A 22131-nucleotide genomic window follows, 5' to 3' on the forward strand; every position below is an offset into this window, starting at 1 on the left:
TGATATATTTTGGTTAAGTAAACAGTGATGTACCTAGATCGGTTAAATAAACAGTGATATACTTAGATAGGTTAAGTAAACAGTGATATATTTTGGTTAAGTAAACAGTGATATATTTTGGTTAAGTAAACAGTGATATACTTTGGTTAAGTAAACAGTGATATACTTTGGTTAAGTAAACAGTGATACACTTAGATTGGTTAAATAAAAAGTGATATACTTAGATATGTTAATTAAACAGTGATATATTTAAATAGGTTACTTAAACAGTGATATATTTAAATAGGTTAATTAAACGGTGATGCATTTAGGTAGGTTAATTAAACAGTGATATACTTAGGTTATGTAAACAGTGATACACTTAGATAAGTTAATTAAATAGTCATATACTTAGATATGTTAAGTAAACAGTGATATACTTAGATATGTTAGGGACAGCTAGCACAGATAGCCCTCGAGTAGCTTTGTGCGAAATTCTAAAACAAACAAACAAACAAGTTCATAGTGATATATTTTTATTCCATAAACTTCCCGGTACAGTTAACAATTAACAACAGGCAAACATTATGATACTCATATAAGACAAAGCAATTTTCTTTTCCATTAAGAACGTTTCAGAACGTTGTATCAATAAATTTAAAAGAACACGTTGGCTTAAAACGCGTTAAGAGACACACCCGCCTGTTTCCATACTCCGAAGAGCCTCTGCGGAACTTTAAGCGTTATCTGAAGAAATTATGTACTTTAACTGTATCTTCTGTCAGTAACTATTGATTTTTTCGTCTGTCAGTAAGCTCTCGGGTCATCTAGCTCTTCTTCTCATACGGGGTTAGGCAGTTTTAAGAGACGTCGGAATTTTAATTTCCCTTTAGAATTGAGATCGCGTTTTATTTGTGCACGTGAATACTGGCGGGGTTATGTTTAACAGTTTTTTGTTACGTGTTTGAAACTTTTGCAAGTAAACGCTGTAATTCGTTACTAATTATCGTATAAATACTTTATTGTCGTATTTTATTTGTAATAAACCGTAGTAAATTAACATTAAATTCGCCGTGATTCTGTGATATAACCGCCGTACGAGCCCAGTCTCTTTTATTCGTTCTTTACTACGGAGGATTAAAATGAATAGTACAAGATTAATCAAGTAGCTACATGATCTGGCATCGTAACTTTGAGAAATTGTTGCAAACGTCAAGTTAACGAGAAGATATCTGGTGAACTGAAAAGGTAAGAAGTTTTGGTTTTTATAAAACGTGTGTAAGTTATGTTAGGGATGTTGGATTTATGCGTTTTATTCGAACAAATGTTGCTTAATGGTGTGGAAGTTCTAGAAAAAGGCAGGCGTGTGTAGAGTAGAGAGATGGAGCTTTGGTCTGGTATATAAAGAAATTACCGATGATAAAGAAACCGTCACTGTATAACAAATTAGAGAAACAAATGGACACGTCCTCAAGAGAATTAATTCTATGTTTCCTCAGTCCACTAAGTGATTAGACTGTACACGGCTCTAAGTCCCTTAAGAGTCAGGTAAACATTTATGTATTCAGACTGCAATGGAAGACTAAAGAAAAAAGTTATAATATATTTAGTATGGGGTACATTGAAATGTTAGCTGTAGTCCTTTTAAAACAGTAAAAAAACAGAAAAAAACACGAATTTATTCTAAAAATCAACGAGAAAAAGTCAAATACGTTATGATATATTAACTTCTATATTTCTGTTTTACCTACTGCCGACTAGGCCTTTCGTTATAACTGAGCCGGCTGGGTTAGGACATATATGGTAATTAATGATTTAGGTGTGTGTGTGTTTTCTTATAGCAAAGCCACATTGGGCTATCTGCTGAGCCCACGGAGGGGAATCGAACCCCTGATTTTAGCGTTGCAACTCCGTAGACTTACCGCTGTACTAGCGGGGGCAATGATTTAGGTGCTATACTTACATACATTATCAACAGTTATGGTGTGAATAGGACTAATAAATAAGTTAATTGTAGTTATCATTTACAAATCACATTTATAACACAACATTGTTTTTATTTAATTATTTCTTTGTTTTTGCTGTAATTTTATATGAATTAACTTTACTATCGCTGACAAACGAGCTGGGATTTAAATACCGACCCATTGAGCAGTTAAGTTATAAGATTTAACCATAAAATACGGATTTTATTTCTTCATAACAACTGTTTTATTTATTTTTATTGAAGCAACCAATACGAAATGCTACCAGCGATAACTCATACTTTTATACAAAATGGAAGTGTATTGTGACGGGGATTTGAACCCGTGACCCTCAGATTACGAGTGAAGTCCCGTAACCCCCTGGCCAAGTGTATTTTTCTTTATAGTAAAATACAATGTTACTGAAAACGTCATTTTGATGTACCCAAAATAAAAAAGAACTACGTCGTATTTTTTTCTTGAACTTATAAACAAATAAATGTGTCTTATCTCGCTATGCACTGAGGTATGTGAAGTTTTGTAATAATACTCAAAATCCTTTTTTCATGAATAAAACAATTACGCTACTTCGTTTTATGTCAAGTTTTACTATTTTCTTGAATACATTTTTATTGTTTTGTTTCATTGTTGAATGAGTTTTATTATTTGATGAGGTTTTATTGTTTGACAGAGTGAGGAACAGTTAACAGTAAGAAATGTGTCTGATAAATTACACAATATGTTTGTACAAAATAAATCAGTTGTCAGATACCTATATTCGCGATTTTCGGACATATGGGATACAACTTTCAAGCTGTAATTTTTATATTATTATTTTCCAAAACCATATAAGAAGTGGTTTTTTGAACTATATAACAATAGATCACATGTTATGAAAACAGAAAGACGAGAAAGCACAAGGGTTGCCCTGGTGATTATCGCCGCACCAAATAAAAGAATAGTCTTTAGGTCACGTGACGTCTTTATTGGTAAAACCACCTTAAAGCGCTCAGACAATCCAGTTTCTTTTAGCAGTATTATAGTTAAGGTATCTGTTCACAGGAAACCACAATGAAAAGGTAAATGATTGAAATAAATTACGTTTTAATTTATTTGGTGAATGAATGTGATGTGATATTAAATGTTATTAGATGTGAGGATTTTATTATGGTATTATTAATATTACATGTACTGAAAAACAAACAAACCGAACGAAAGAGAAATGAAAGCGCATCTGAACAAATTTCTTACTCCCCCTATGTATTTCGTCGGATACTTATGACTTTTTAAGTTGACCGTTATTTTAGTAATTTTCTGACTTATAGCGTTCGCTCGTTACACTTTCAGTGCATTTTCTAGTGTAGGAATAAAAGAAACAAAGCGAACTAACAGCCTCATAGTACGTGCTTCGAAAAGCGAAACGAAACAACAACAAAAATTCAATATATATACAGTTGCAAAAACTAGATTACGAAAACTAACGTTAGTGGCTAAGACCCGTTTATTTTTGTCTTGAAGTGTATTTGTTGTTGTGCTTTTATGTATTATATACGTATTTTTTGTACTTCTATACGATTCAGATCACGTTTGACAACTTTTAGTTGACTTTTAAAGTGCTGGTTACGCTAAAAGAATCTGTGGTATTTACTGTTCGTGATTTGACTGCATTCTTACCAAAAATAAACACAAAGTTTTGCTATTCAAGATCGGCTAAATGTACGATTCACGTTTCGTCTTTTAATGAACATATAAATTTATCAAGCAAAATACTGTTATCGTGGTGATATTACATACAGTTGAGTTGCGTTATGGTAGGCTTAGTAAATGTCTCGCTTAATATTTTCACCATTCAGAATGTTCGTTACATTTAATACGTAATTATTCGAGCGCATCTGTACTATTATTTTTTTATATTTTAGCCTGACTTTTTAACCAAGCATTCTTATAACTCTGACGAAATTAGTTTAACTTTACAACTGATCGATCACCTTGTATGACAGAGCACCGCGCTCTTAATAGGTTTTTTAGTATTTTAAAAACCAAAAAAAAAATCTTTCGACACCATTATTAAATTACGAACTCTTAACAGAGGCAAATTGTGAAACGAACTTCACTGAAGGATTACCATAATGAAATATTGTTGCTTAAAATATTCAATAATAATATTTGGTAGGTGTGGATAGTAATCGTGCAAGAAAATAGTAGAAATACAAAAAGCGCGATAAAAAGATTCAAGTATTACTATCCGAATTATGAGTCTAATGGAAGCGAAGTTTATTAAAGGCAAATCTAATATTCTAATCCTATTTAGACATTAACAGTGGAAAGAATGTACTTTATGAAGTGAATATAAGAAAAATAGACGCTAAGAAAACGGAATATTTTATTACACATTATACCAATATCGTAGAAATTATTCAGTTTATAAAAAAATAAAATTACATCGCCATAAACAATATATACGTATATATAATACGAATATATGCATATTAAAACATAAAACAGCATTTAAGGCTTATAATGAGTTGAATTTATTACCTTCACTTTACTATATAAATCACATTTGCGGTAACAGCGTACAACAGACAACTGTATTAAACGTTTCTTATTATGCTAGTAAAGTATAATATGGGTTAAATTATCAGTCATATTGCGGTAAGATATGAGACTGAATAATGTTAATAATAATCAGAAAACTCTTTCTTATACCTTGTTCTAAAGTGTTTTGTTGTTATTTTTATAGTCAAAATCATTTATAAAATTTTGGTTTTATTGAGTTTCTTTAATTGTGGTTATAAGAGTAAAGATGTAAGGATTAATTTGGATACGTATAACCCTACAGTAAGTAATAAAAAAAGGCCCGACATGGTTAGGTGGTTAGGGCGCTCAGCACGTAATCTGAGGATCGCGGGTTCGAATCCTCGTCGCACCAAAACACGCTCGCCTTTACAGCTCTGGAAGTCTCTTAATGTGACGGTCAATTCCGTTATTATTTGGTAAAAGAGTAGCCCAAGAGTTGGCGGTGGGTGATGATGACGAGCTACCTTCCCTCTATTCTTACGCTGCTAAATTAAGGACTAGTGCAGTTAGCCCTTCTGTAATTTTGTGCGAAATTTATAAAACAAGCATAAATAAACAATTAATAACAATAAATGTTTAGCAGCTAATGATAATAGATATGTAACAATTAATTATAATAATATACTTTTAACAATGAATAATAATAAATGTCTAACAATTAATGATAATAACTATTTAGCAACTTACAATAATAAAAATCAGTTAAAGAATAATAATAAATATGTAGCAATGTATTACGATAAATACCTAGTAATTAATTATAATACATATGTAACCTGGATTATAATCAATATCTTGTAATTAATAGTGATAAATATGTAGCATGGATTATAATAAATATGTGCCAATTAATGATAATAAATATTTGACAGTAACTAATAATAAATATTTAGCAATTAACTCCCCGAACTGCTATAACCGTTGTAGGTAGAGCGCAGATAGTCGTTTTTGTAGCTTTGTACTAAAAAAGAAACCATACTACTAATAAAAATAAATATGTAACAACTGATAATAGTAAATAGTTAGTTAGTCTGTTTGTTTGTTTTTTGAATTTCGCGCAAAGTTACACGACGGCTATCTGCGCTAGCCGTCCCTAATTTAGCAGTGTAAGACTAGAGGGAAGGCAGCTAATCATCACCACCCACCGCCAACTCTTGGGCTGCTCTTTTTCCAACGAATAGTGGGATTGACTGTAACTTATAACGCACCCACGGCTGAAAGGGCGAGCATGTTTGTCGCGACGGGGATGCGAACCCGCGACCCTCAGATTACGAGTCGCACGTCGTAACACGCTTGGCCATGCCGGGCCTAAATAGTTAGTAATAAATAATGAGTGTTTCACAATAAGTAAACAACAAATATATCTAACAGAATTCGCCATTGCATCTTTTCAACATTATAAAAATGGAGAATTAACAAAATGAGGACCTGACATGGCCAGGTGGTTAAGGAACTCGACACGTAATCTGAGGGTCGCGGGTTTGAATCCCCGTTGCACCAGAACATGCTCGCCCTTTTTAGCCGTGGTGGTATTATAATGTTACGGTCTATCGTTGGTAAAAGAGTAGCCCAAGAGTTGGCGGTGGTGGTGATGACTAGCTGCCTTCCCTCTGATGTTACACTACTGAATTAGGAACGGCTAGCGCAGATAGCCCTCGTGTAGCTTTGAGCGAAATTAAAAACAAACAAAATGAGGCGACGGGCGGTACGTGACCAGTAAGATTGATAAAAATTGTAAATATTTTTCAATAACTTAGAAAAACTAATCTCTAGAAGTACATTCTAGGATTATTTCTTCCTCGGTTTTTCATTTCTAAATGGAAAATCTACGAAATTGTAATTGAAGTAGGTACTCGTTTAAAAATCTTTCATCTTAGAGTTTCTGTTGTCGGGAGTCATTTATCTTAATGATATGAACGCATGATAGTTGTGACATTAATCCGATGTTCATCAGACAATGAATAAATGGATTAATTCGTGTTCCACACAACACACACACACACAAAAAAACCAAATTAAAAACAACCTTCTCATTTGTTTTACGTACATTTCCGCTTCACGCGCAGTTTTCACCATTTCAACCAATGGCAATCGAAGATAACATCAGTCAGTTACATTTGTCCAAGTGTATCAGTTAAATCCTTGCAGATACCCATGACGTCAGCTGGTATCAACAGGAAATATATGTTGTATATCTTTATCAAAATTAACGTATTGCATGTTGAAAGATATGTATATATAATTTTTACTATAGGAATTTTCGCGCAAAGCTGCACGAGGGCTAGCTGCATATAGCTCACTATGACATTGCTGCACGAGGGCTAGCTGCATATAGCTCACTATGACATTGCTGCACGAGGGCTAGCTGCATATAGCTCACTATGACATTGCTGCAACTGATGCTGCATATAGCTCACTATGCATTGCTGACAAGGGCTAGCTGCATATAGCTCACTATGACATTGCTGCAGATGCATATAGATCAACGAGGGCTAGCTGCATACTATGACATTGCTGCACGAGGGCAAACTCACTATGACATTGCTGCACAAGGGCTAGCTGCATATAGCTCACTATGACATTGAACTGATGTGCTAGATGGAAGAAAGATGATCAACAACACTTACCTTCAAACCCTTTGGCTGCTCTCGTGCAAGATTTGACCGCCACACTTATGACGTACTCGTGGTCCCAAAACGCGAAAAAATGAACCTTAAATTCATTGTCCGAACACTGTAACCACTTTGCCGTTGATGTAGTGTTAACAGTTTTTTTAGTCGCTGAGGTTAAATATCTGTTTCATATACTTAAGCATTTGTTTGTCAGAAATGTGTCTCTTAAAGTAGTAGGAAACAAGGGGAGTCCAGAAACGTGTTCTCCTAGGCTTGGCCCCCGTCATGGCCAGGTGGTTAAGGCAATCGACTCGTAATCCGAGGGTCGCGAGTTCGAATCCCCGTATTCCAAACATGCTCGTCCTTTCAACCGTATGGGCGTTATTATGTCATGGTCAATTCTACTTTTCGTTGATAGAAGAGTAGCTCAACAGTAGGCGGGGGGCGGTGATGTCTAGCTACCTTCCCTCTAGTTTTACACTGTTAAATTAGGAACGGCTAGCGCAGGTAGCCCTCGTGTAGCTTTGCGCGAAATTCAAAACAAACCAAATCTACAGTTGTTTGAAGTTAGAGTAAAATCTTAGCTCTATTTGGATGGAGCTGGAGACGAGACGTGATGAAAACTAGTGGAAAGTACAAGAGACATTAATGTGAAAATAAGCAGTTTAATTTATACCTTGTATGACTTTTTGTCTTACCCCTTTACTACCTTACATGATTTTCTGTCCACCTTACATTACTTGCTACCGTATTTTTTAATTATTTTTCTTATTTTTCCGACTATATACACAGCTATGAAATTAATTTGTAAGATATTTGTCTATTTCATTCAACCAAAACTTTAATTCATGTTGAAGAAATGGTAAACTTGTCGAAATTTATGGGGAGGGACAAAGTAGGTGTTGATTCCCTTGTATGTAATGCTGGAAACCTGACCACATCGACGTTTGTACTGTGCAAACGAATTACGTTATGATGCATTCGTTTTCTTTTTTTGAAAATTGACAACTTTAAATTACGAAAGTGGTTTGTACACGTTGGTGAAAGAAAAAAAAACACTAAAACGTAGTATTCTACGTTTCTGCAGGCCCGGCATGGCCAAGCGTGTTATGTAAGGCGTGCGAATCGTAAGCTGAGGGTCGCGGGTTCGCATCCCCGTCGCGCCAAACATGCTCGCCCTTTCAGCCGTGGGGGCGTTATAATGTGACGGTTAATCCTACTATTTGTTGGTAAAAGAGTAGTCAAAGAGTTGGCGGTGGGTGGTGATGACTAGCTGCCTTCCCTCTAGTCTTACACTGCAAAATTAGGGACGGCTAGCACAGATAGCCCTCGAGTACCTTTGTGCGACATTCAAAAACAAACAAACAAACAATCTAAGTTTCTGCCCACCTTCAAAGTAACGACAATTTAATTGTGAATTAATTTTGTATTTGTTTTTTGTTGATTTCTTATTGTTTAACCTTATCATTTTTTAAAATTAGTCTTTATAAATTCTTGAAATCTAGTTTAGGTTGCGAAGTTTCCAGTTCGATAAAGGGTACCAGAAACAAACTCGGACTTGCATACGTCACATATGTCTTAGCTCTTGAAGAGTTTTACTTCTAAAAATGTTGGGGCAATTACGTGAAAAATTCAATGTGTAATCGATTTCCTCAAACCCCTGAGAGCTTAAGATATTACTCGTCTTAGGTGTTTTTACAAAGTATGTTACATGGAACTCTCTAAACAGATTGTATCATCAGCAACTTTTAAACAAATACTTTAGGTTGAATCTCTCAGAAACCAATTTATTCACTTTGAATACTTGGAAGATTTCGGTTTCTATACTTCTTCCTGGAATCGATAAAAAAAAGTAGTCTTAAGAATACGCTTTGAACATATTTACTTCTTTCTGCTAAATAAAAGTATTTATATTAGAGCCACGTGATTAATATGCATAATGCATAATACGCTATGCAGATAGGTAAGTGAACATCTGAAATCAGACCAGGAAAGAACACGTTATAATTAACCAGGACTTTTCTGGCATCACTAAAGAATTATTTGTATTTATTATGTTACATTTTGTTTTTTTCTCAGACACAGAAATTAAATTTTATTGGTTTTGTCGAATTTTACATTTCTATCAATCACACGATTTCTTTAATAAAAATGGTGGCATGAGATCAGACTGAAAACTGCCACATTGTTTACATTTGGAGGCAAACGTTTCACACGTTTTAATTCCAGTGTTGGCTTTGTATTGGATATCCACATTTTATAAGGCAACATATAATTATATTGAATTTAACGTTCATTTCGGAACGATTATTTATAAAGTAATTTATTTTCTAATGTATATATATCTGCTTGAATGGTAATAAAATAAAAAAGTTCCCTTTTGTCGTAAATCTATTAATTTAATTAAATAAATATTAATCTCGATGCAAATCCGAGATCAAACAGTTCGCATATTAAAAATATGTTGTTTGCACAAAGAACAAATATTAAAGGTAATGCTACATTCAGTCGATCTTAAGAAATATTTCTAATTTTTGAAACAATTCTTTGAGGTATGGAAACGATTATGTTTGCCTTGACAGAAAAAAAAAAAAGTTACTTAGCTGATTGGGATGTGACTTTAATAATAAAATATCGCTGTTTATCATTTGTTACTATTAAATAAGAAAACAAACTAAAATATTCGTACTGAAAATGGCATTTCTGGAAAATGGCCGTAAGTTATTATGTATTCAGCAGTTACCCCTTCATTTCTTCAAGAACTATTGCACTTTCATCTAACCCTAAAAACGCCTTTTCATTTCAAGTCGGGCTGGCATGGCCAGGTGGTTAGGGCACTCGACTCGTAATCTGAGGATCGCAGGTTCGAATCCCTGTCACATCAAACATGCTTGCCCTTTCAGCCGTGGAGACATTATAAAGTTACGGTTAATCCCACTATTCGTTGGTAAAAGAGTAACCCAAAAGTTGACAGTGGGTGGTTATAACTAACGGCCTTCCCTCTTGTCTTACACTGCTAAATTAGGGATGGCTAGCTCTGTGTATCTTTGCGCGAAGTTAAAAAACGAAACTTTATTACTTTCAAATGCCCCCCCCATCCCTGTGGCTCAGTGGTAAGTCTGGGTGCTTATAAAGCTAAATTTTGGGTTTTAATATCCGTGGTGGGCATTGCATTAGGTAGCTTTGCGCGTAAGAAGAAACGAACAAAATTAAAACAGTGTTTGAATTATTTTTTTTATATAATTAATTTTACATATCTCTTTTATCGAGCTAAAATCTGGAATTTGATTTCTCGCTGTAAATGGCCCGGCATGGCCAGGTGGTGGTTAAGGCACTCGAGTCGTAATCCGAGGGTCGCGGGTTCGAATCCCTGTCACACCAAACATGCTCGCCCTTTCAACCATGGGGACGTTATAATGTGACGGTCAATTCCACTATCCGTTGGTAAAAGAGTAGCCTAAGAGTTGGCGGTAGGTGGTGATGATTACCTGACTTTCCTCTAGCCATGTACTGCTAAATTAGGGACAGCTAACGCAGATAGCCCTCGTGTAGCTTTGCGTGAAGTTAAAAACAAACACGATGCAAATAGAGCGCAGATTGCTCATTGTGTAAGCTCAACGTTACCTAAACACAATAAATGTAACTAAAGTTAACTATAATTTACTTAGAAAAGTTGGATATTCCTGAACGAATCTTTGCGTTCTGTTGTGCTGCCGGGTAAAACAAAGTTACTTTCTGTTGTGCTTTCGGATGAGACAAATATCGATTGGTTTTGTTCTGTACACTGGGTAGAACAATAGTTTTATTTCATATATAACTGCCGGATACAAGCAGAAACGATTGTAATTTGTGACTTTACATAATGTGAGTTACTATTTATTTTCTATGGATAAAGTCAAGCGGTGTAGTACTTAATGTAAGTTTGCAAGATAACGTCTTATATCCCAGCTGCGTTAGTTATAATAAAATGCAAATATATTTAATGACATTTCATTACATATTTGCTATCTGTGTATCTTGTCTCTTGTAAGTTATTCTAATAATATTTTAACTGAATCCTAACTAAATTATAAGTAGTAATTTACACAAACTTGTGTTAAATGAACCTTTTAATGGAATTAGTGTAAAATGTTGCAACATGTCTGTTGTCATGACGAGGGTTACGTACGTTTCGTCGAATTGCTTTTAGAGTTTTATAGACTCACGAGCATTTCATTATATATATATGTTAAATATCCATTTTTTGTATATTTCAGATGGCGTTTCAATCACAGCTTAAATATCTGTGTTTTCTTGTTTGTTTGGAGTTGAGCAAAAAGCTACACACAACACTTTAACAGTGACAATAATATTAGATTCCTATTTGTTTGTTTAGAATTAAGTACAAAGCTAGACAATGGGCTGTCTGTGTTCCGCCCACAACGGGTATTGAAACCAGTTTTTAGCGTTGTAAATCCACAGATAATACCGCTGTGCCTTTTTATCCCTGTAGTTTAACGAACCCGTGTTATTATTTTTTAACTCAAAAGTATTTGGAATGTGGCACTTGTTTCACATGGATAATACAATTTACTCTTTTCAATTTTTCGAAACATCTAAAACAAATATCATCTTTGCAAATATTTATGTTGTATACAAGAAAGTCATTCGTGGGTCCGAAGTTTAATTTTTTTAAGGTCCATTATGATGATGATTTTGCGAATAGTAAAACAACAATAACAACAGCAAAATGCAACGAACTGTTGCAAATTTATGAGTAATTAAATCTGATAGTTGAGCGCACACATAATAACTTTCTTTTTTGTGTGTGTGGGGAGGGGGAATTTGTACTTTTTGATCACATGTCATGTTGATATATTAGGTACACTGTTCTTTGAACTTACCGATCAGGCTAACCTAATTCCACAAGGTTGAATTTTGTCTGTAACGCACTGACTATATGTCTCTGGTCAATACAATTACTATACCTTGTCGACATTTGTCGTCAAATCGGACATAATAACTGCTTGAAAATGAAGTCTTAGCTAAGGATTAACTTCACAGTTTGACCACACATAAAATGACCAATTAGACTAGGTTATGACCAAATATCTCAATCCGATGATTTTTTTCAACTCGTGAATTTAATAGTTTGCGTTGTTAGGTAACATTCTTACCATTAATGTTTAGTTTGAATTTCATAATGTAATGTCTCATTCTACATATGATTTATTTTTGATCGTTTGATCGGTGAATAAAGCTTTCATTGCGCGAAACTTCCTGCTTACCAGGATATGTAAGCCGATGTGTTTATTTAACAAATATAATTTTTATATATAACTTATTGAATTGTATACAGTGTTGGTTTGGTATGGTTTGCTTTGCTTTTTGACTTTCGTCCAAAGCTGCACGAGGGTTATCTGCGCTAGCCGTCCTTAATTTAGCATTGTAAGACTAGAGGGAAAGCAACTAGTCATCACCACTCACCGCCAACTCTTGGACTACTCTTTTACCAACGAATAGTGGGGTTGACCGTCACATATTATAACGCCTCCATGGCTGAAAGAACCAGCATGTTTGGTGTGATGAGGATTCGAACCCACGACCCTCAGATTATGAGTCGAACGCCTTAACTCACCTGGCTATGCTAGGCCTCTCAGTGTTGGGAAAGTCGTTTACAGAGTCTCAGCTGGTGAGTCTTGAAGTAGCAAACTTCATAATAAACCCATTTCACATTGTCGCTTTATCAGTGATAGTTGTATTGAATTCTTAGTTGTTTATTTAGAATCAAGCACAAAGCCAGACAATAGGCTATCTGTGCTCTTTCCACCACGAGTATCGAAACCGGTTTTTAGCATTGTAAGTCCGCAGACATAAATTCCTATTGGCGACAATGATTTTAAATGGTTGTTTCATGTTTCAGTCCCGGATAAAACAAAGTTACGTTCTCTACTGCCGTCGGATAAAACGAATATCGATTTCAGCAAATAACGCTAACAGACTAAAAATGCATGGTTACGTTGCTTGTTGAACCCCATGGCCTGGTGGTTAAGGCACTCGACTCGTAATCTGAGGGTCGCGGATTCGATTCCTCGTCATATCAAACATGCTTGCCCTTTCAGTTATGGGTACGTTATAAAGTTACGGTCAATTCCACTATTCGTTGGTAAAAGAGTAGCCTAAGAGTCGGCGGTGGGTGGTGATGACTAGCTGTCTTCCCTCTAGTCTTGCACTGCTAAATTAGGAATGGCTAGCGTAGATAGCTTTTGTGTAGCTTTGCGTAAAATTCAAAACAAAACAAACCACATTACTTGTTTTTTAATAAGCGCAATGCTATACAATTGCCTATCCATGCTCTGCTCGTTGCGGGCATTGAACCCCGAATTAGGCTTGAGAATGTTAGATTACAAGATTAAAGAAAAACAGCAGTAACTCCTCTCAAAACATTAATTACATACCCACTTACTGTGCTAATTCAGCGATGTGTACAAACTGACTTGATGCTGACGTTGTCGTGAATGTAACTTATAATCCTTAGGATGTTTTCTATCTTCATTTTTTTTCTCGTGTCCATCTGGTTGAGGCACTCGACTCGTAATCCGAGGGTTGTGGGTTTGAATCCCCATCATACCAAACATGCTCGCCCTTTCAGCCGTGGGAGCGTTATAATGATACGGTCAATCCCACTATTCTTTGGTAAAATAGTAGTCCAAGAGTTGGCGGTGGATGGTGATGACTAGCTGCCTTTCCTCTAGTCTTACACTGCAAAATTAAGGACGACTAGCGCAGATAGCCCTTGTGTAGCTTTGCGTGAAATTCAAAACAAACCGAACCATTTTTTTCTACATTTCTCATACGATACGCGACTCTAGCTAATTTTTCTCTCTCAAGCAATAAGCGTTTTAAATTGTTCTAAGCCCGCCAAATGAAACTCGCTTTTATTTCTGAATATTGTGAAATGTTGTTGGTAAAAAACACTTTAAAATAGGGAGTAAAAAGAGACATTGTATGTTAACATATCTCGCGAGCGTATATTTATTGTAACATAGAATACACCTGTGTGGCATAAATACTAATATTGAAGTTGTCTTCGGAAAACCCGTGAGCATATTTGATATTACTTGGCAGTCTGCCAGGATTTAGTGTTCCAAGTAGAAGAAGGGTTTGTAATGGTAACGTGTATACAGTGATAAATATATTCAAGCTGTCTATATGTCTCATTATCATATTTCTTTAACTTGACTTGATGGAGTACCAAGGTTAGATGTTTCGTATGTACATAAAAGATATCACACCTGCTTTCACAGCGTACAACATATAATCTTTACTCCTACTCGTACGTATCCTATTTAAGTAAATTTGATTAAGAATGAAATCTTCACATGTATATATGAACAGAATGATCCAACTCCTGGCATAGATTCCTTCCTGCTCCCGGGGGCTTCCAAATTACTTTAACATATAATTTCTGCACAACGCAACGTTTGGAGAGTTTTCCCTATATTCTTTCTTAGTTCAAAACATTAGTTTTCTATGGAATGATAATACGTTTTCTTTCCCGCACGTGTTCGTTTCCCCATCAAGTTAAACTTGGGTTATGCCCAACTTCTCCTGGTCTATTGTTAAGTTCCATGTTTCTGTAAGTCATTTTAACATTGGAATATTAACGTGAAAATTAATTTTCGTAATTATACAAGAGGTGTGTGTTTGTTTGTTTTTAAATTTCGCGCAAAGCTATACGAGGGCTGATTGTGTTTACTTCCCTAATTTAGTAGTATAAGACTAGAGGGAAGGCAGCTAGTAATCTCCACCCACCACCAACTCTTGGGCTACTCTGTTGTCAACGAATAGGGGATTGACTGTAACATTATAACGTCTCTACCACTAAGAGGTCGATTAAGTGACGGGATTCGAACCCTGGACCTTCAGATTACGAGTCAAGCGCCCTAACCACCATGTACAAGAAGTGTGCAACTTATTTGAATACATTTCAGAAATTCCTGCATGACATTTAAAATGAAAAAGGAATACAGTTTTTGTTTTTATGTCCACCACAGGTATCGAAATCCGGTTTTTAGAGTTATAAACCTACAGACTTGCCGCTAAGCTTGAAGTTATGATAGGAATAATAAACATAAATTTGTTAAAGTACTTGCTGTAAGTGCCTCCACTTAGCACAAGTTTGACGAGTACGTTAATTTGAATTGTCATGTATAATAGCTACATTATCCACATAATAGATACACAAGATTAAATGGAGGTATTTTGACACGTTGGCTCCCACACGACCCACCGGTAAGCCGCGCTCTAATTTCTTTTGAAAGGGTCACTTATTAGCTGGGACGCAACGTCTACATACATATACAGATGAGAGTGGTGCATCAGTACAACATTTCTTTTCTGGACTGTGGAAAGTATCAGCAAAATAGGCTTGGGAGCCAACGTGTTAATTCGGAGATAAATAGTGAAAGCGAATGTTATTCTGATATTGAATTCCAAAAGTATTCAGGTTTAAAGGGAATAGGTTAGGGTCAGGAGACAGCTTAATACCCATGGATGAAAAGTGCAATAATAATTGTAAATTATAATTAATGAATAAAAGTAGTTATTATACATGCATTGTAATTATATAATGTTGGATATACCCATGTTATTTCGTATAGTATTTTAATAACTCCTAAGAACGGAGGGCGAGGTTCTGTGGAAAGTTAAAGGAAAGCAGTCACTCGTGAAATGGAAGCGTTTACGTTGCCTCGGCGACAAGCTCAACGAAATGAAAATAGTATTTCATTTTATCCTTGGAATACGTTTTAATAACGATGTAGGTAGTGAAAGATTGTAGGTCATTTCTGTCTGTCAGTATTTGTTCACCCATGTGGATTACTGACTCGACATCCTTTGTGAAATTTACAACGTTTTCAGAGTACGACAAAAATACGTATCTGAAATTATCTGTTTCAATAGGAGAAATAGTATTAACATATCTCTTTTATCTATAGGACTAGATTTCAAAACACTGTCCATTTTTATTCTTATCAGAGGGCAAAAACGCCATTTTGTATCAGAAAACATTGATGTATACTTTACTTTGTTCGAAAAAAACCCGAATATATTCAATTTATGTTCGTTAAAAATACTTCGAATGAGACACTCTTGAATTAAACCCAGTGATACTAAAACACTATAACATGTCTTGTGTTTCTATTGGGTGTCCTAAAATAATTATAGCACTGTAAATCGCTTCCTGTTTCCATTCTTTAAAAATAAGTTGGTTAAAACTGTGAACCCTGTGTCTTCAGTGTTTAAAAAACAACAACAATAATGGAACTTATTCAACAGAAGAAAAGTAAATAGATGTATGTTGTTTTTATTTATGATGTGAAACAAGCGAACTTTTGTTTCTACTGGTCATGTGTTTGTTTTTTGAATTTCGCGCAAAGCTACTCGAGGGCTATCTGTGCTAGTCGTCCCTAATTTAGCAATGTAAGACTAGAGGGAAAGCAACTAGTCATCACCACCCACTGCCAACTCTTGGTCTACTCTTTTACTAACGAATAATGGAATTGACCGTGACATTATAATGCCTCCAGGGTTGAAAGAGCGAGCATGTTTAGTGTGATAGGGAATTGAACCCGCGACCCTCGGATTACGAGTCGAACGCCTTAACACACTTGGCTATGCCGGGCCCTGGTCATGTGAAACACGTTTTTGTTTTGTTTTTTGTTGATTGGAAATAAAATGCACCTATACTTACTGTTGACAAGAAACACCTAAAATGTTACGTAGTTTCTTTGACGTTGGCAAGTTTGCGAAGTCCGTGTTGTTAATTGTTTTGTAGGGAATCTTTGTTCATAATATTGTGTTGGTTTCTTTGACAGTGTAAAGATTGTGAAGATAGCGTTGTTAATTGTTTTGTAGTGAAGCCTTATTCTTATTATTGTTGTTGGTTTATCTAAAACACGTTGTCGTAGAGCAGACATTTTTATTACGTTGTTCTAAAGAAGAAAAATCCACTTGATTCGTAGCGGGTGATTCAGGGAATAAAAATGTTTTCTTTGTTGATTTTTAAAGAAATAATGTGAACCTTGTATGTTATTTGCCGTAATAGCAAAGGAAGAATTATATTGAAATGGACTTTTTATCTTTTTTTTTTTTTTAAATCCGGTAGTGAATGTAATTGTGTTTTATATTAAAAGATTGGTGTTTTTCCTCTATCTCAGAGTTAATGAAGTGAAGCTACAATCTTCCTATAAAAGTAAAAGTTGACTAAAATATTATGTTTTTACCGTTGGAGAATACAGAGTAAAGGTCTCTCTTATTTGGTAATCTGTTTAATTTATTTCTCTGTTTTTATTTAAGGCAAGCAGTGAGTAAGGGAAGTAGAAGTGAATCGGTTCTTTGCCCCTCTCGTCTTCTGTTCGTCGTGTCATCCCATTAACTGTTAATGTTCATCTTGAGTGTGTGTGTGTGTGTTTTCTTATAGCAAAGCCACATCGGGCTATCTGCTGAGCCCACCGAAGGGAATCGAATACGTGATTTTAGCGTTGTAAATCCGTAGACTTACCGCTGTACTAGCGGGGGACTTGTTCATCTTGAACTGCCTGCCCTCCGTGCTCAGTAGTATGTCTGAAAACTTATTACCCTGTAAACTGGGTTTCGATACGTTTTTTGAAAAACGAGGATTTACACTCGTGGGTGAGTATAAATATGATTTACTTTCAACATATAGATATTGTGGTCCTCCCTTTACAGGACTACTTTCAGCATATAGATATTGTGGTCCTCCCTTTACAGGACTACTTTTAACATATAGATATTGTGGTCCTCCCTTTACAGGACTACTTTTAACATATAGATATTGTGGTCCTCCCTTTACAGGACTACTTTCAACATATAGATATTGTGGTCCTCCCTTTACAGGACTACTTTCAACATATAGATATTGTGGTCCTCCCTTTACAGGACTACTTTCAAAATATAGTTATTGTGGTCCTTCCTTTACAGAACTACTTTCAACATATAGATATTGTGGTGGGCACAGCACAGATAGCTCATTGTCAAGCTTTGCACTTATGAATAAACAAACAAACAGTTATCTTGAATAACCTATTTACTATTGATTATCTGTAGCGCGATTTGATAATTGACTATTATAAGTATCAATCTATACTTTGAATTTCACTAACAGGATTTAAGTGCATACGAAGTTAACAACTGCCATTCACATTACGTTCAAGTTTGTGTAACACATTTCTTGCAAGCTTTCTGTTAATGAAATGTGTTAAAGACACTTTATTTTGTTGTAACCAAGTCTTCCATATCGATATAAAAATTCATAATCTTTCGAGTCTGCCAATATTCTGTCTGTGATACGTAACAGTTGCATCAGCGTAATATATATAAACTTGCATCATGATGTTTCCACTCACGTGATGTATTTATTAGGTACGACCATTCACTGCCTCGAGCCTCAGATTTGTACAATGATGTTGTACTGGGTGTAGCTTTGTTTGTAAGTTTACTATAATTACACACTGTACTAACACAGATTACTTCTCTTTTTACGTTAAAGTTACAATAATAAAATTGCAAGAGATGCAACACATTTGTACGATTTTAAGGGCCCGTTTAATTTCTAAATATCTGTTGTCACCACATGTAACATCTTTTATCAAACTCTTTTGTAACTTCTGTGTTGATAACCTTCATAGGATCAACTCTTGTAGTCAGACTTCCCTTTACAGGGCTACTTTCAAAATATTAGAACTTGTAGTCCTCCTTTTATAGTACCAATTTCAAAATATTAGGTCTTTTAATCCTCACTTTATGGGAATGCTTTCAAAATATAAATATTGTGGTCCTCCCTTTACAGGACTACTTTCAACATACAGATATTGTGGTCCTCCCTTTACAATACTACTTTCAACATATAGATATTGCGGTCCTTCCTTTACAGGACTACTTTCAACATATAGATATTGTGGTCCTCCCTTTACAGGACTACTTTCAACATATAGATATTGTGGTCCTCCCTTTACAGGACTACTTTCAACATATAGATATTGTGATCCTCCCTTTACAGAACTACATGATTCTATATATAAAACTTTGTATATTGGTTTGTGTTCTAAGGACTTGTCTAGTATATAATGTCTTGATTTCTGTTTGAAGGACTTGTCTTATACATAATATCTTTATTTGTGTTTCTTCTACATTTCTTGCACATGTATTAGATTAACATATGACACTTTTTCTACTTTCTAGAAATATATAACAATACCTAATGTCGCGGTGAGAAAATCTTTGGTTCTGGTTTATAACATTTTCTTTTTTTAAAATCTTCAGTAAATATTGTATAAGACTTAATCGAATTAGATCTCCTCAGTTTATAGACGACCTGTTGATTATCGTTATGGGCTGGAAATTCGAGTGACAGTGTGACGTGTTCCGTTACTTCGATTCGTATTTCTGAGGTCGTGGGTGTGTTATGAGAGTAATGGTCAAATTCCATTATTCGATTAGACTATCCCATAAATTGTCGGTAAGTGTAGTTGAGTAGCTTTCTCACCTATAGTCTTTCAAATCTAAATAAGGCACGTCTAACTAGCCCTTCAATAACTTTGTTACAATATTCGAGTGAAACCAATTTATCAAGTCTAGCGTGACATATTATCACCAGGAACATTGATCGATTGTCTGTCTGTGTTTCTATCAAAACGAAGTTGTACATATGAGGAACGCCACCGTATGACAACTTGATTTAATGACTGCTTCTAAGAATCTAATTAATCGTGACATAGTTTTCTTCTACGATTCTTACCACAATGGAAATGATCCATTTGTTCGTGTACATGAAAGTTTGTTTGTTTGTTTTGGGAATTTCGCACAAAGCTACTCGAGGGCTATCTGTGCTAGCCGTCCCTAATTTAGCAGTGTAAGACTAGACGGAAGGCAGCTAGTCATCACCACCCACCGCCAACTCTTGGGCTACTCTTTACCAACGAATAGTGGGATTGACCGTCACATTATACACCCCCACGGCTAGGAGGGCGAGCATGTTTAGCGCGACGCGGGCGCGAACCCGCGACCCTCGGATTACGAGTCGCACGCCTTACGCGCTAGGCCATGCCGGGCCCTATACATGAAAGTCACCTGATAAATATTTTTGAGGTAACTTTTTTTTACCGGTTTAAATATTTCGTACCTGATTAGAAATCGGTGCATAATTATTTATTGTTATAGTACAAATATATTTTTATTGTTATTTTTTTATGAAGCAGAGTCTAGGCTTAACTTGTCTTTATAGATGCCGTATGAATTAAAATAACGCTATTATTCATGATATAATCTGTACAGTCTGATCGCTGAACAGTCGAATCGCTGAACTTCTGTCACCAGATGGCACCAACCATCTTCAAAAGTAATTTTTTAATACACTGGTTAATAAGTTTCAGTAGAGGTAGTAACAGAACTTGTCGGGTTTAGCAATCTACAGGTCGTGGGTTCGAATCCCAACACCGAGCATACTCGGTATTTCGGGGTCGTGTGAGCGTTATAATGTTGCACTCAATCCCACTTTTCTTTGGTAAAAGAGAAGCCCAAGAGTTGGCGGTGGGTGGTATTCACTAGTTACTTTCCTTCTTAATTAGGGACGGCCAGCGCAGATAGCCCTGGAGTGGCTTTGTGCAAAATGCAACAAACAAACAGAACCCACAGTTTTCTGTGTATATTTTAAGTATTAGCAGAAACCAAACGTATTGAATCAGCGTCATAACTCCCGTTTGTTAATTTTAAGTCTTTTAGCCAACGAGTATTATTAGATTATTAAATGGTTTTAACAAGTGTATATTACATATAAGCAAGCAATTGTGTTGCATGTAACCGTCTGTGTTATATATATTGTTTGTTAAACAAGTAAACTAACCCTCAAAGGCAAATTAACTGTTCAACACATAAGGAAATTATATAAACGACAACAGGTTTCTCCAGTGATCAATGACGTATTTATTTCAGTGCAATGTCAGATAAAGTCTCGTTGGTTCATTTCCTGCTAGCAAGGCGAATTAACTAGCTGTAGAAGTTGGCATCTGTCTGGGACGGAAGGAAAACTAAACTAAAGATGAAATCCATTAGATTTGCTGACAACTGCTGTCTTGCAGTAGAAATTCTCAAAGAATAGTGTGTGCTAGAAGATAAATAGTAGAGTTCATTTCGGTTTGTGTGTGTGTTTGTTATTTCTTTTGCAAGTGATTTTCGAATAAAGAACGATATTCTCGGCACGAGATCAAAATGCAATAATCCTAATCAAAGGATTAAAATCGGATAATCCCAATGTTAGGATTAAGATTTATTAATTCTGTAATGGATATATAAAAATTATGTTCTGACAATGGACCTGAGGCTCCTCGGCTCGTGCCCTGTTACATTAAAAGAAAGGGGAATATAATTCGCCTGCTCCTTGGGTTCATGGGTGCGTCATAAGTGTGACAGCCAAATTACACTCTTCGGTTCAAGAGTAGCCCACGAGATGGCAGTTTTGATTATTTGTTGTCAAGCGCAAAATTACACAGCGGATTGTGTTGTTTCACCACGGGTAACAAAACCTAGTTTCTAGCCTTGTAAGTCTTTAGACTTATCGGTGAGCTAACAGAGAAGGAGGGGCTGGTGACTGGTACTGTTGACAGTTATATCTCAATTGATAAGATTAAGATTAGTCACTGTTATCTTTGGTAATGAGCATGCAGCTTAGAGCGAACGTTCGGAAACATACTTGTTCTTTTCTTCTCAATTTGGTTGTGGTGGAAAACAAACAGAACATTGAAACGGTGTAAAAAATGTAAAGTAACTTTGTTAAATAAATGGTTTAGAAGATGTAATGCGTTTACAGGTAAATGCAAAGACGTGTAAGATACTGGACACAAAGGATCCTGGGATCTGCATGTTCGACAGACGTGGTTGCTATTATATACGTGATTTTTCCCATACTTCTGTGAAGGATCCTGAGATCTGCATAACGT

At 35.6% G+C, this 22131-nt stretch overlaps 1 protein-coding gene and 1 long non-coding RNA gene across 5 annotated transcripts in view; one reads left to right on the plus strand and one right to left on the minus strand.

The window, feature by feature from the left end:
* Positions 1-22131, plus strand: part of LOC143253420 (uncharacterized) — a 240221-nt gene that overhangs the window by 42617 nt on the left and 175473 nt on the right. The gene's annotated exons all lie outside the window — the stretch shown is intronic.
* LOC143253422 (uncharacterized) overlaps positions 1-22131 on the minus strand; it is a 111205-nt gene that overhangs the window by 33888 nt on the left and 55186 nt on the right. The window lies entirely within an intron of this gene.

The sequence above is a fragment of the Tachypleus tridentatus genome, chromosome 6, assembly GCF_004210375.1.
Source record: "Tachypleus tridentatus isolate NWPU-2018 chromosome 6, ASM421037v1, whole genome shotgun sequence".
Lineage (NCBI taxonomy): Eukaryota > Metazoa > Arthropoda > Merostomata > Xiphosura > Limulidae > Tachypleus > Tachypleus tridentatus.